General features: G+C 42.8%; 1 long non-coding RNA gene across 1 annotated transcript; it reads left to right on the top strand.

The window, feature by feature from the left end:
• Window positions 1-309: 309 nt before the first annotated feature.
• On the top strand, window positions 310-15,908 carry LOC120849455. Its single transcript, XR_005717925.1, has 3 exons — window positions 310-358; window positions 2,509-2,532; window positions 15,838-15,908. It is a non-coding gene; the product is annotated as an uncharacterized LOC120849455 (long non-coding RNA).
• Window positions 15,909-16,268: the final 360 nt, after the last annotated feature.

Below are 16,268 nucleotides of genomic sequence, written 5' to 3'. Positions count from 1 at the left end.
TGTTCCTATTGCGACTTATCTTTTTTACCGCCAAGTTCCTTCTAAGGCGCTTCTTCCCTCTCCTTCCTAATCCGCGCATTCTTTCATCCTCGGAATCCTGCGAGCCCCGTTTCCTGCCAGGTGCTGCCAGATATTCCTAAAAAGCGCATATTTTCATACCGAGAAGTTCTGGGGGAGTGGAACGCTAAGGTGTAACGGGGGGACAGGGCGTGTCGTAGTTGGAACATGGAGACGATTTCATCTTTCAGGGACGAGGAGCACTCGACCTTTAAGATCATCGTGGTGGCCGTGGTGATCATCACCCTGTTAGCCACCGTGCTGGCCATCGTCGCCTACGCCGTTCTCCTCGACTCCGCCGGTGAGCACGCAGTGCTAATAGAGGCGCTTCTTGTGCGCATAACCGCAACAATGAGAGTGAAGAAAATGCAGTAGGTGGGCACGAGATGCGTGGAACTTAATCATGATGAACTTGAACCGAGACTACGGCAGAAAAAAAAAACATTTCGACAGAAAGAAACAGGAACAGACAACATCTCTGAGTTAAAATTTTTATTTAATCACCATCCTCCATCTAAAAACAAGGGTGTATCCTTACACCCTATGCTTCATATGTTACACCCCAAAACTTCAGTCCGACGTACCACGCACTAACATGGGACTGACGGTCCCAACTTTTACGAGGGGATTGGTAACGGTGCGATGTAACACATTAAAGAGCTGAAGTACTATCCAAAACTACATTAAAAGATACCAATGCCCCACTGGTATTTTTTAATGTGTTTTCGTTGTAGTTTAGTTAAATATCAGGGCCGAGAAAACACCGATTACTTTTTTTAATTAGAGTCAGTCACACGTACCTTTGCTATTTTTAATAAGTTGTACAACTCAGCTATCAAGCCGCTCATTAAAGTTGGTACCGTCGGTTCAACGTCAGCGCGTTGTACGTCGAACTGAAGTTTTGGGGTGTATTATAGGGGACAAGGAGTGTGAGAATACACCTTTTTTTTTCCTTAAAGTGTATGATACAGAATGTTTTTTTTGTTTTTTTTACTAACCACAGATTTTTTTTTTTTAAGAAAGCCGTGAAAGCTACACAAATGCTGTCTCTGCAAGTGAGTTACTTATACGGCCAGGCGGACATTACGTTCGAGAGGATGCAACTAAAAGATAACTAATGATCGAAAATTCAATATTTTTTTTTCATTAGACGTTTTAGGGTACATGTTTACATTGAAGAAATGGAGGCAATGAATGTTAAAAACCTGCCCAGTTTTCTTTTAATCCATGTAGTTGGATTAAAAACTCTAACTGCAGCACGCAGTTACAGAGTTATTAATTGTTAAGCTTCGTTCTGCAAATTAAAAGTTCTCTGGCGTCGAACGAGGATTGTCCTTCCGGCGGGCATCGCGCGTTTGGTTTCGGTGTCGACAAATTTACAGAACAGAATTTGACAATGAATAACTCCAACTGCGTGCTCGATCCGGGATTTTTAAAGACTGGGCTGGTCTTCAAAATCGATTACCTCCATTTCTTCAATAAAAACACGTGCCCTAAGACGTTTAATTAAAACTATAATTAGTGACTTCTTGCTAATTAGTCATATTTTAGTTCTCTCTTGAACATAGTATCTGCCTGCCGTATAACTCACGTGCACATACTGCATTTTGTGCAGCTTTCACGGCTTTGTTTATAAAATCTGTATTCGATTAAAAAATGCACCTTGTATATTGAGGGTGAGTCAAAGGGAATCGATGGTTGTTCGAAGAGATGGCATACATTGACTTACAAACGCATCGCGTTAAGATTTTGCACACATGTGGTTGAAAAACAAAATTCCTACCTATGGCTGCCGAGTGCTAACCAAAGTCGTCTGATTGTTGCAACAGCGAAAGCATAGAATGATGATGAAAGTTACTGATACATTTTTTTAGATCGAGTTTGTACCCCGAACCCAGTCATCGCGGGCGGTGAATTAATGTGTGCCAGATCTGTCTCAGCGCAGACTAAATAAAAGAAAAAAGCTAACCATTTTACACAACCTCATATGACACATATTGTGACCAGATGGCAACGCTCGAAGACAGCTAACGAAGTATTAATATACTAGGCGGTGCCAGCGATCGCACCCCGCACTTTATATACAGGCATGTGCGCTCCTCACACTTTGTGCAGGCGGCAACGTGAATGGCACACGAGGTGTCACAATGACAATGAGAATTTTAGAAGCAAGCACCACTGGATTGAAAGCTCAATGTTTCTAGTTCAAATACTTTATTTTTGACGCTTTAGAGATGGAACTTATTTATTTTGTGCGACATGCCACGAAATCGCGCTTCCGACATTTTCGGAGTAAAGCTGCTGTTAGTGCAGATACTGAAGTCCCGTTAACATGACGTGTTTGCTTACCAATAACTTTTGATTTAAACTGAATAGGCTGCATTACTGGGAGCTGAGACAGAATAGAAGGCAGTTGTGCTGAAATTAGACACTTTCTTTTTTGTTTCACAGAGTCCAAGAAAGTCAAAGAGAATGGTAAGAATATTAAATATACTTCTCATCGTCCATACCAGAATTCACAGATGTATTGTGTTTTTTCTAGTGACTGAGTAAGTACAAACCGAGTAGTAAACAGTGTTGTAGGCGTTACCGAAAAAAGTAACGGAATACGTTACTTGCAAATAAAAATAACGCGATACAGTCCTACGTTACTTCAAAATAAAAGAAACGCATTACAGTTACCCTTATTGATAAAAGTAACGCACGTTATTTTTGCGTGACTGCTTTAATTATGAGTTAACACGTTGTACTGTTTTGACGTTACAGATATGCATAAGTGTCATATTTCAAAAAACATTATGTACACCCGCCGGCCATATGAAGGTGAACACCTTACCTGGTTTCTTGCCTGTTTAACGGCTCCCTAAAGATATATCAACTCTCAACGTCTCAAATGGTACGTGGCTTGGGGTTTAAACTTTGCGTTCTAGCCCTCTTTTGGAACAGAGCTTGTTCAAAAACTTGCAGGAGCGTCAAAAACAAGAAGAGGGCGGTTCACCTTCATATCGCTCACGGGTGTACATGCGAAATTTGAACATAATTACTTCATATGTTTGTACGGTTTGATCGCACTCACAAGAAAAAAAAAACGCAAAGGAATATGCAGACAACTAAAAAAATCACATAACTCTGCGTTTATTTAAATTTTTTTTTTTATTTATGTAATTTAAATGTAATATTGTTTAGGTTTTGAGCAGAAAAAGTAACTAGTAACGTAACTTTGTTACTCGCTACTCGGAATAAGTAATTTAAGTACGTTACCTGTTACTGTTCTGAAAAAGTAACGAGTACGTTATTATGTCGCCGAATAAAGTAACGCGTTACGGCTAACGCCGTTATTTGGAACGCCGTTACTTGGAACGCGTCACCGCCAACACGTGTAGTAAAATACTTGAAACCGGGGGACTGAGTGCATGGAGGTCTACAATATTAGATGCGTGGCGAATGTAAGAATGGCGTTCCTCGAAGTAGTCATTTATGAGCGCCGAGGATAACGGCGTGGTAGCGTACACTCTAAAAAAAAAGCGTGCCAACTAGCACCTTTTAGGGTTCTTTCGCTTGTCCAATGGGCGGCACCCTTAAAGGTGCAGAAAAGAACCCACAAAAAGGGTTCTTTCTAATGAACCCTATTTCGGGGTTCTTTTCGGATCGTTTATTGGTTCTTCTTAATGAACCCTACTTTTGGTTTTTTTCAGAACGCTTCTGGGTTCTATTTAACGAACCCTATTTCGGGGTTCTTCTAGGATCCTTTTTCGGTTCTTCCTAATCAACCCTATTTCGGGTTCTTTCCCGAACCCTTTTTGGTGCTCTTGATGAACCCCATTTCGGGTTCTTTCCAGAACCCTTTCGGGTGCTCTTAATGAACCCTATTTCGGGTTCTTTCCAAAACCCTTTTTGGTGCTCTTAATGAACCCTATTTCAGGGTTCTTTTCGTATCCTTTGTTGGTTCATCTTAATGAACCATATTCGGGTTCTTTCCAGAACCCTTCTTCGTGCTCTTAATGAACCTTATTTTGAGTTTTTTACGGATCCTTCTTCGTTTTTTCTTTATGAACCTTATTTCATGTTTTATCCGGAACCCTCCTTGGTTCTTTCAATAAACCCCGAGTTCTTTAGATTATGTTGGCGTTATTTTAGTAAACCATATTTTGTACTTCTAACCCTCTTTTATGACAAATTAGTTTTTTTTACATTCCTAGTTAGGTTTTAGTAAATCGTATTTTGTATTTCTTGCTCCACAAGGTGCATTTTGTTCTACCAACCAAAGTGTCTTTAGATCGTTCATTAATCGCTAGCACTGGGCCTTTTCGACAGGTTGACAAACATCAGTCTGGCCAGAGTCAACACACTTCATTCCTGTACGTAATTAACTAGGTGACAGGCAGAACAGTAAACATCATGTCCAATCATATACTTTATTGGAGTAGCAAAAATTGATTCTTCTGTTCGCAGTAAAAAAGCTAACAAAATTCGAAACAGTTTCAAGACGAGACGGGTATCACTGCCAGCAATGTGCACACAGCTTCTACTGTCGTTCTGATGTCGCTCACTGTCAGGACACCTTCCAAAAAGATGTCAAATTAATTTTCCTGGAGATGGATGAGTGGCATTAGTGTCCGGACTTCCTACAACAAGAAAGCAAGAATATGAACACATGTATTTTCCTCTGTATTATTATGCTGCGAGTTGCTCATTCACCGCGCTTTCAGATCAATTATAATTGTATAGGTTTCACTAAGCATTTTATTTCTCGTTTAGCCTTACGCTCTAAAACATACCCGCAGATATGATTTCCTTCAAAACATTTAGTGGGTCAATCAGTGCGATCTAGAGAGCGCGACCAGCGGATGACGAAGCGTCCCCTTCGAAGCCCACTTCGCTACAACAATGTGTAAAAGCGAAAAATGGTACGCACCATCAAGCGTTCCCTTTCCATTCAAGAAGTAGTAAAGGAAGAAAATCGTAGGTCAATGAATTACAATATATGTGCAGTACACACGTAAAACAATGCCCAACGTGCCACCGCATTTTCTCTGCTTTTAAAAATGCCCATGCGTCCACTTCCCTTGAGAATACTCGAGGGGCCGATCAATGCAATCTACGAAGAAAACTCGGCCAATGGAGAAGCTGAAAATATGTTTGACTTAAAAATGAAGTCTGTAACGTGACACTGAGCATGAAGTCAGTACGTGAACCGTCATGCTCAGTGACATCTCTCGCTTCATTCATATGTCTAAACATGCTTTGGCCTTTTTATTCGCCGAGCTCTCTTCGTGGATTGGAGTGATTGGCTTCTCGAGTGTTCTGCGGGGAGTAGATGCACAGGAATTTTAAGCATGTTTCAAGAAACGTTGGTTCTACCCATATTTAATCCTTCTTGCCCTACAGTCAGTAACAGGTTAAAAAAAAAATCTACGAGCTGGAGAGGAGGAAGCGGACAGAAGCTTGTAGGGGAGAGGAGAAACCTTCTCTCCATTTCAAGCGTCCATCGGCATTCTTCTTTTAGATTTTTCGTAACCTGTCATTGACTTTAGTCGCTTATATTTCCTCTATATTATTTTTAGAAATTAAAGCAAGGATATGTTTTATATTACTAGCTCGTATATTGAAGATATAACCCTGACAAGTTTGCATTACCATCTGTGACAATGCACTATACTCGGGGGTGACTTGGGCAATTTTTTTGGCAATGTAGTCGAAGTTCAAAACGCCCGCGCATCTTAAGCGCCAATCAAGGCTATGCACACGCATTCTTCACTTCAGAAACGCCACAGAAAGTTGTTTCTGAGTATAAGTTAACCCTGTCTTAAACGAATGGCCCCGATAAGCGGTCATCAGTTCGTAATGAGGTAGTAAGTTAACCCAGCATATTTATGGTGGACGAAGGTAAACCTCTGCGTCGTCGCAGTCTGAAACTCGTGATAGATTACAAAAACACCAACTAAAGTATACCTTCAAGCAGCTGTTCGAGGTTCAGAGTGACGTTCTTTTCCTTTGAGGAACACCTGTGTAGAAGCTGTAAATGCCTCAATCTTGGCTCCCATGTCCTCCGGATGTCTTTGCCGAACGGCAGTTTAACGTCTTGTAGTAACTGAAAAATAAACAACGAATGGACAGTGTTGCTGGTTTACAAAAGTACATTTATGCGTTATGAATTTGTACACACGGATTGTTTACACACACACACACACACACACACACACACACACACACACACACACATATATATATATATATATATATATATATATATATATATATTAACTAAATGACCACTTACTGTCACTATATTGGAGTAGGGCTTGGCGTCAATTAAAATAATTTCGATTTACGTTTTCTTTTATATTGACTAGTTAATCAATTTATAGGTCGCGCTGATCTCGAGGCAAGATATTGTGTCCAGAAAAGGCCTAGAACAATCGATATTTTCTTTGACAAGTTTTACTACGTCTTATAAGGCTTAGTACATAACAACTTGTCCTTGTGCCTCATACAGAAGTAAGGCATGGCTAACATTTAAAATAAAATATATGTACATATTCGTACAATAACAAGTTCAAATATCAACTTGCCGTTGTGCTCATACACAAGAAAAGCATGGAAAACATTTAAAATAAAATATTTGTACGTTATTATTTAAACCTCAAAGCCACTCTAGATAATAATCATATAAAACACTTAAGTAGCCATGAGAGACAATTGTGTTATAAACACACAAAAAGAATTAAATTAATATTCTTTTTACTTTTTTGTTTATAAGACTTTTCGTAACTCTAAATCCAACCAATATGCCAGTTAAACTCACTTGATTCAGAGTAAAACAATAGTTAATTAATCGGAATGTTAACTAATTGATTGCCTAGCCTTATTACGAGGTAAAATTATTTAATTTAGCACGTATCAAAAGTCCCTATATCATTCACAGGCGATAAAACGGGCAGTAAGAAACTTTTGAAGTCCTGATGACCTGTAAAAATCTCGAAACTTTAAGGCTAAATATAAAGAAGATAATATTGAGTTACCATTCCGGGAATCGTCATTGCCGGAAATTCCTCAAGGACTGTGAGGGCTCCAGCATCGCTGAGGATCCATTCTTTGCAAGACTGAAACGTCCGCATCATGCGGTCTTGTATCAAGTCGACGTTCAGGGGCGCTTTAGCTATCTCTTCGTTCATGAGCAAAACATGACGGCGAGCACTCACGGCGTCTTCACATTTGTGAGTATCAACGAATCCCTAAAACAAAAACAATTTGTTACGTTGATGCGCCGTTTACGCATGTAAGCTATTTACATAATAGTTGCAGCACTGAATATAGGACCAAGTAAAACAGTTATTTTTATCAAACATACATCCACATTTGTGCAAACACAAAATGCACAAAAAGTTCGCGCCTGTCGATTTCCGCACAACACTCCGAGAGCCAATCGTTGCAACCTGCGAAGTCCTCTCAGCGAATGACGACGCGGAACATACGTTTAGACCAAGAAATGCAATCTGCGCTGTTACATTAAAGGAGCTGTGCAACGATTTTAACGTTGAAAGAATTGGCATTTTCTGCTTTTGATATTGTTCACTGTGTCACAAATGGCAGAAAACACACCTCCTTTCATCGCAATGTTGCGATTCCGCCGCGTAATAGCGAGGCAAAACTTGGAATATTTCCCGACCTGCAGCCACGAGCGGCGGCCATGAGAAACAAGCGGCGTGACGTCACTTGGGTCGTTGTAAGAAAGATAGCAAGTTGTGCGAATACCTGCTCGATAAAAGGTAACTCTTTTTACAAATCTTGTCGTTCCAACATATATATAAATGCGTCAACACCCTGGTATCATCCACAAAACTTTTATTATACGGAGTTTTAGTGGCGCCATCTATCCTAGGTCCACAAAACCGCGAACAGCCGCCAGAAGCCGGAGGGGAGGGGGACAGCGCCGGACGGGCAAGGACGGGTGGTCACGCGGTCGGCAGCGGATGAGTTCTCGCTGCTCGCTGATGGTCTAAAGAGAGAACTTTTCCGGAACTCCGCGCCTACTCTAGTGACGTCACTGTGCACGTGACCCGGAAGACGATGCACGAGTTGAGAGGCGGCGAAAACCTGGATCTTTTTCATTTTTTTAAGTAAAAACTAGGGTATCCAGGCAAAATCTGTTTTCTGTAGTTCACTGCAGAAGTGTCAGGCATCAACTTCCACAATTATTTAAGCAAAGCCCTGAAATTGTTGCACAGCTCCTTTAAGCAAAGCAAGCGGGACGTTTTGCATTCCCTGATGTCGCAGACAGCATCTTTGGGTCTAACCAAATGTTCGGCATCCTCATTAGTTGAGCGGTGCCGTAAATTGCACTGATTGGCTCTCAGAGTGCCATGTCCCTGGCCGGTCAAAAAACAAAAGCGTTTACAGCACCTATTCGCTCACGTTTATTGGGGCCATAAATACGGATACATTAGCTAATCAAAGCCCGGTAACATAAGTTTTTACATTTACGAAGAGATATCATTGCTCATTTTATTCGCGCTGTAAATTCGAAGTTCTGTTCTTGAGATCTTTCTGGCGGATAGCTTGAACTCAGTATTTTGTCATATTATATATAGTCAGTATTGTAGTAATGAAATCAGTGTGCGCTTCAAAAACGTTTTTTTCTTGTGTAGTTCAACATACAAGACCGTAAAATATTTTTTTTTTGCAACGTGCTTGTTTGGACAACTCCAAGTCAAAATAGCATAAAAACAAATTTCAAACGACAAGTAGCTTAATTAATAAGAAGCCGCCCCCTGTCCTACTTATTCTGCCTATGCATCAAACAATTTCCGGCCATATTGAGCACTACTGTACTTATAGCAATTTTCAAGATAAATTATAAATATTGCCTGATTAGAAGAAGTTTTACCTTGAAATGATGAACAGGCCGATTGCAGTTCGTTTTCAAAAAGCCACCAGCAGACGTCTCCAATCGTCCATGTGCTCACGTCCGCTGACATGTTGCAAGTGATGGCTAAGAGGAAAGGGAGGAAGGTACTTCCTTCTAGAGCTTCAAACCCAAAGGGAGAGGAGGTCAAACATTGTTCCGATCCGCCACTCGTACGAGCGAGTGTGGCACTCCCTCGAGCAACGAAACTAGATCCTGTTGGCTCTAGTGACCTTCAGCGACCCATTCCTGTTCACCGCTAAGCTGACAGCGCGGTGGAAGCTACGTGCTTGCCGGACCAATTAGTCGCCTGGTTTTTATCACCTGACACCTTTCTCTGCGGTTGTGATCACATGGTGCAAGGCAGAAGGTTCACTGGTCAAACGAGCATGACGTTCCCAACGAACTGTCAGCCTAGTGGTGAGCAGATTAGCCCCCGAAACGTCGCTTTTTAACACATTACGGCTTATTTTCTGGGGTGCCGTTGAGCTGCCTGAACCATGGTTTGCTGGCGAAGATAATATGCAGATGTCATCGCTTTTCCGTCCTTGTCTGCCAGGAAGCACGGCGATCACGTCACCAAGCATGTCCGTCAGCCGCCGGTAAAATTGTTGGCAGTTCACTCTCTTGCCAAAAATAAACACAAAATAAACAAGAGCGAAATTCTCGATTCGGCGTGACACCTTCCGGCAACGGAAACAATCAACACACTGTGTTGAGCAACGCGTGTTGGCCTATTTGGTGGCTGAGCGATTTTTGTGCCGGCAGTACGACAACGCACCTAGATTCGATGATTCAGTGTCCTGTCAGTGACGTGTTTTTTATAGGAATTTATCAAAATAGAGGGTCTGGAAACAAGATTGAATGATAATCGAGCCTATTTTGGAACTCGAAGGAGAAGTGATAATAAATCAATCAGAGAGAGCGAATTGATGTCGCTGACAAAGAATTTTTCTTCCAATCGGAGCCACCTCCGAACCGTCGATTGCCATTTCTGAACAAATATTAGCTCAGTTAAGCGCCACGTCACGCAAATGCTGGGCGTGCAGGCGGCGTTTATCCCTTTTACACTAGAAATGGGAATCGAAAACATAGAACCAGCCCAAAAACCGGAAAAATGGCCCCGGACAAAATTGTTCGAATAGTAAACTCGGACAAAATGGTTCAAATAAATTGTTTTCGTATTTTTTCTTGCTCCTTATTTTTATTAGCTTTAATTGGTACAATCCCAACATATAAAAAGATAAATATTCGTATAATGCAATACATTTTTTTGTGAAATAAACATTTCATTAAACAAAGAAACTAGTTGTAAATGTGTGCTACGTTTGGCTTCACTCAAAACGTCTTCTTGTAGCTCTGTTCAACAGAGCTACAAGAGGGAACTCCTTTAAAGTAACACATTAAGTTCACAAAATGTAACTGTACCGCATCAATTTAAAGCTTCGAGCGGGAGGTCGGAAAGAGTTGTATCAAGCAGTAAAATAGATTGTTGGGCTAGTTGGTTGATCGGCATAATGAAAAAGAGTGCAAAATAAACGGTACAAAGTCGAAGAAAAACACACACGAGACAGGTGCCTGCCCTGTGTGTGTGTTTCTCCAACATTGTCGCGTCTATATTGAGCTTCTTTTTTTTTTTTTTATAGTCTCTACAAAAGTTGCATTATAAGAGCATTGAATGTACTTAACAGAACTTCAGAGTAGAAACCTTATTAAAAGATGAGTGTCTAAAAATCACTTGGGACCATTCTCTCCGGGATTGCACTTTGGACCATTTTGTCCGGGGCCGTTTTGTCCAGGGCCATTGCGTCCGAGGCCATTTGTTCTGCCTCCTATCATGCCATATTGCTCACGAAAACTACGAGAACAGCAACGACCACGTTTCTGTGTTGTTTTTTTTTTCCTCATGCCATCCCATTCTCCTAACTCTTGGTGGGCGACCTCAATGTAGCGAGCGGGGTTCAACGGCGGACGGAGCACTCATTTCTTACACTGCACATAAATTTGAACGCACAACATATCGAAGTTTAGTTTTGCTTCACTCAAAACGCACTTATAGAATATGCCTATAGGATTATTTCGGGGTATCCTTCTATAGTCGGATGCAACCTAAGAACAATCTTTTAGCTCCACCCACAAGCGCATTGCGCCCATGTGAAGTGCCTCCGCCGTCGAGAAAGTAGTTCGCTAGCAACGTTGCTTTTTCTTCCTCCAGGAAACCTGTCTTAAACTACTACAATATTTATTTAATTCATTCAGGACATTTAAATAAGTTAGAATACGTTTTTGTCAACGAAATAGCTGTTTAGTAAAGAAAGAAAGTCATGTCCAAGGTACCGTCTTCCCAATTCATTTTCTGTCCAAGATACTGTCAACATACCGTCTAACATACCTCTCAGCAGTGCTAAGCCTCGCGCCCGCTTCGAAATTTTCGTTGGCGATAGCGTCGCTGGATTCTCACGTTGTCACGCAAAAACTGCTGTAAACGCAACGCAAGCCGATACCATTAAGATTTCGTGGCGTAACCTCGGGCACGTAAAACACGGTGCAAAAAAGCAGAATAATTGTCACGAGAAACTAGCGTCGCGTTGCTAAGGCCAGCAGCCATGTTGAGCTTTGTTTTTTTTTTTTTTTTTCAAAAGTATCGCGATTGGTTCACGGAATCGTGACATCATGAAAACGATTGGCTGGCGTTTCTCGGCGTAGGATTACATTTTCCTCTGAGAGGCATTTCCGGTTTTTTCTTAGCTTGCAACCGACTATAGACATAACTGCTCCTTGAAATCGAAAAACCACCATTTACAGACTGATTTATTTTTGAAGATAAAGATGACTGCAACACATCACTTGAACCTTCCGCGCAGGAGGATTTTTGATGCCCCTCGCGGATGGGTCCCAACTCTATTTTTGCGGCTTGACGCGTGCCGCGAAACAATCAGAGGCGCCGTATTGGGAGACGGGTGGTGTCATGACTCATGACCACAAGCTAGGACAACTGCATTCTATACTAAAACAAAAAAACACAAAAACGTTCCTCTGTTCTATTTTTTTTTTCATTCATACGCGCAGTTATACGTATATTGTTTAAACACGAAAGCAAGTTAAAAAATAGCTTTTGTTACTAAAAAAACACGACGCCGCTTAATCACCGTATCACTCATTCATCGCAACATGCACTTTTTTGTGTGTGTTGCTCATTCATCGAAGTTTTGCACCTTTGAAAATTTGTATGCATTTTTTGGGGGTTGGGGGGAAATAAACTACACAATCGATTTCCGGAGGTACAGATTTCTTCAAATAAACTTTAATTCAATGACCCGTTTGGTTTATACAAATGAGTACCTAAGAGTAGCTTTATACTAACATTTCTTACTAAATAAAATACGACGAGCAGTTTCATCTGTGGTCTAAGGCGAAGATTATCTCGATTTGGTAAGCAACACAACGCGACTTGGTAAATAACTACGACATTCCACCTCTCTAAGCTTTCAAGCACTTGACAGCTCGCACGGGCAGCTTTGTTTCCACAGAATGGCGCACCCAATTTCTCGCGTGCAAAGCCTTTCGAGCCTTGTCATTGTGTCCCTCTATCCGGTAGAAGACTTAAGTGACCTCCTTTTCCCAAAGATCGCTTTATCTCTTTCCTGGCTGCAACAAGAACCCTTTTCGCTCTCTCCAGGCCGGAAACTAGCTCTGCATTTCTTTTTTTACTTTGCGAGGGGTGCTTTTAGTTGAGAAAGCACGCTTCTAAAGGATCTTCCCCGAAATCGGTTCTTATTTAGCGAAAAGAACCCTTTTTTGCCCATTTGGCTCCTTTTTTTCTGAGAGTGTAGCGCAGAGTAACCTGAGCCATTTATGCGGCTCGATAAAAGGGGATTCTCCCGCGATATATTTATAGACTTTTCTCTATAGATGGCGTGATCTTTTTTTCGGAACACCGAATCAAGGGGTACGAGGTCGTCATTGGTAATCATTTGAGGGCAAGGAAGCTTAGTAAGATAAAATGTGAAAGAAAGACTAAGAGAAATGATTGCGGAACAATGTGCATGGGGAGTTTTAGCTATTTGTACATGAAGGACGTCAATACAACACGAAGGAAGCAAACAAGAAAACTCGGGTCAAAATGTTTTGGGCAATAATGGTAACGCGGATCAGGAAATGACGGTAAAAAAGTGCAAAATAGAGCAGAGAGGGATATATGAAAAGCGGGGATGCTGACTAAATCGGCTCGAGAGACTAAAGGCCCGTTCCCACTCTTGCGACCGAGTTAGACCGAGAGAGACCAGACCGGTTTTTAAGCCTCTTGCGATGTCTTAGGACCAGCTCCGCTGCATCGCATCCGGTCCTAAGAAGTCGCAAAAGGCTTAAAAACCGGTCTGGTCTCTCTCGGTCTTACTCGGTCGCAAGAGTGTGAACGGGCCTTAATAGAAACTGTAAGGCGAATATTGCTGCTGGGGAAGTATCTGTGACAATTCTCGGGGTAGCTTGTTATCCGAGGCCAGGGCAGGAGTGTTACCAGCTAGGGTGGACAAAGCGAAATATGGGAACACAGAGACACTGTGTGGGAGCATGTCGGGAGGAACAAGCTAAACACTTAATGCGGAAAAATAGACGTTGGGAAAACGGAGATCACCAAGCGCTGGTTATCGGACTACTCGCATGAGTGAAGGGAAGAGTAAACTTTTGTTAACCCGTGTGGCGGAAAGTGCAAGCACCAAGCTGCGAAGAAGCGCCACCGTCTCACGATTTGTAAGTTTCGGTGGTGAAGAACGGTGAATGAATGCTCATGCTTAGTAGCAATATGGGATTCTTTACTACGCCTCATTAATTGCACATTTCACTTTAAATAATAGTGTCACCGTGGCCAATGCAGCAAGTTATTCTCGAGTGATTGCATCTCAGCCAAAGCAGCACCACGTGACCTCGCGCTCCGGGAATCGGAAGGCCAAACCCAAAAGTCACATACTCTCAGTGCTAGATTTGTTCAGATGGGTTATAGTGCCCACCGATATTTTTTGGCTATTTACTGGCCCCTCTTATTTTATGTGTTTGCAGATTGCACCTTCTGTTGGGGGTATTCACTGGCAGCCATATCTGAGACTATGGCTGCTAAGCGCGAGCTGATGGCGTGTTCCACATCATCAAGGTGGCCGATCTTGCAGCCTGTAGATGGGAGCTCGTTTTGAGCATGCGCAGGGAACAGTACACACAAATATCGCGTCCAGAGAGCACGATCTAACGCATCTCTTGGCCCGGCCGCGTCGACTACATGTAATAAACGGAGGGGTTAATTGGTCTAGTTTGTTCATACCTTAAAAAAGATATAGAAGCACCGGAAACAACAAGAGCCTGAAGGCGCTCGAGGGGCCTAATGCTCTATTCCATCACAAGCGCGAGGAAAGACGAAGACACGAGCCCAATGTTTTGTGTTGCTCGCACTGACGTTACACTAGCAGCCATTATGGTAACCTGCTGCTGAGCACAACCTCAAGGAAAGAGTCCGCCAACATAAGAATGACGTACGCACATTTGATCGAGAACGTAGCGCCGTCGCGGAACACTGCGAGGACAATGACCACCGCATCGACTTTGAAAACCAACTGGCGGCAACGGCTCTTCATTGAGTCATGGCGCATACAGATCACACCAGGAAATATTAATCAATCCTCCGGCACCTTGCCCTCAGCATACGTCAGTGGACTACGACACTTAGAGGAAACACCAAAGAAACAGGCCCCTACCATAGAAGAAAACGAAGATGCCGATCCTCGTTTGTAAATAACCAACTTGAAAGAAAACGAAGGTACCGAACCTGGTTTGAAAACTAACCACCGTAAAAAAACGAAAAAAAAAAAAGACTCGAAGATATTGCTTTACATTCACCGCAGAAGAAAATAAAAAAGCTGCTTCTCTTCTAAATAGCCCCCCTGAAGAAGGTGCCGAGGCGGCACCGAAACGTTGGAACCCTACGATCTTTTAGGGATTGGTTGGCGTTGGCCCTTTATTTATTTACAACATTTAACGCAACCAGGCAGACGTCTGCCGAAACGTTCACCTTCATCTCTTTTGCAGCACACATCTTGTACCACCGAATTTTTTCTTGGAAGGAAGAAATAGGAATGGTCCCCAGCATGGCGCAATGAAGCGCAAGACGTGTATAGTGCTAACGCGTTAGAACCGACGTTTCCTTGGCTTTTGAGGTAGGCGACGCCGTAAAATCGGAGAGCTACGCAGAATGACCATATACACGGTTGTCACGGTAACATCATCAACTTTATTGATTCACGCCACAAATCCGAAGTCCAATATGGTGTTTAGACACAGACAGATGATAGCCCAGGCTCTGGCGCTGTAGTGCTCAGCACACGCTCTTTGCAAACACACGATGAATCAGGAAACGACCGAGATGGGAAGCGGTCCCTACGAAACATCGAAGCGAAACCAGCTCCGAGAGCATGTGGCTTTTCGGTTTGACCTGAAGACTTAAAAAGCGCGACGTCACGCGGCACGTTCTTGTCTCTAGATTTGCTGGGATAGCTCAGGGCAGCGGCAGCGTTCATTCTACATTTGAAATAATTTGAAAATGAAAGCACGCCGCGCGGTGGCGACGCATTGCGTGTTTCCAAAGTGTAACTACCTCGTACATCCGTAGCCCCATATTCACCCCATTTTTATGTGCGGCACAGCACACACCCATGCAGACCGCTCTCTAAGGTGAAGAAATATCGTCTTTTTCTGGCAAAATCAATCTCGGCGGTGCCTTAGGCAAACGGCGCGTTCAACGAGACGCTGTCCCGGTGACTGTTCAACATTTTCGAGCAATTTCAGCCAGTTTTTTCACCGGGCGGTGCGCTGATCGCTCATCTGTGCTACAGGGAGACGACTACAGCGAAGACGGCCCCCACTCGAAAGATTAACGTCTACTGCAAGGACAAGGACTGCCTCGAAGAAGGTGAGTGTCAAGACACCTGTATGAAACCGTTAAGCCCAATTTTCGATTCCGTCCCTCCCCGGCACTATGGTGCCCGAAACGGGTCTCCGGCAGGTAGCGTCCAAAAAGGTGGTCCCTCCATTTGCGACTGATGACTTCGTAGATTGTATCGTGCCGTTGTGGGCTGCGCCCCTGCGGTGTCCAAGCAGCGGTGGTGGATGCGGCAGGCGCCAGCAGTGTTGCCAGATTGGGCTATATATAGCAAAATTGGGCTACATTTCTTTTAGTTGGCGTCAAAATTTCGTAGTTGGCTATGTGGCTATTTTGGGCTATTTCTAAGAATGCGGCGAACTATTGTCGAACCTCAGGTTCGGC

This window comes from Ixodes scapularis, unplaced genomic scaffold (assembly GCF_016920785.2).
Source record: "Ixodes scapularis isolate PalLabHiFi unplaced genomic scaffold, ASM1692078v2 PGA_scaffold4__175_contigs__length_147842914, whole genome shotgun sequence".
NCBI lineage: Eukaryota > Metazoa > Arthropoda > Arachnida > Ixodida > Ixodidae > Ixodes > Ixodes scapularis.
This window is presented reverse-complemented; position numbering and strand designations above follow the sequence as displayed.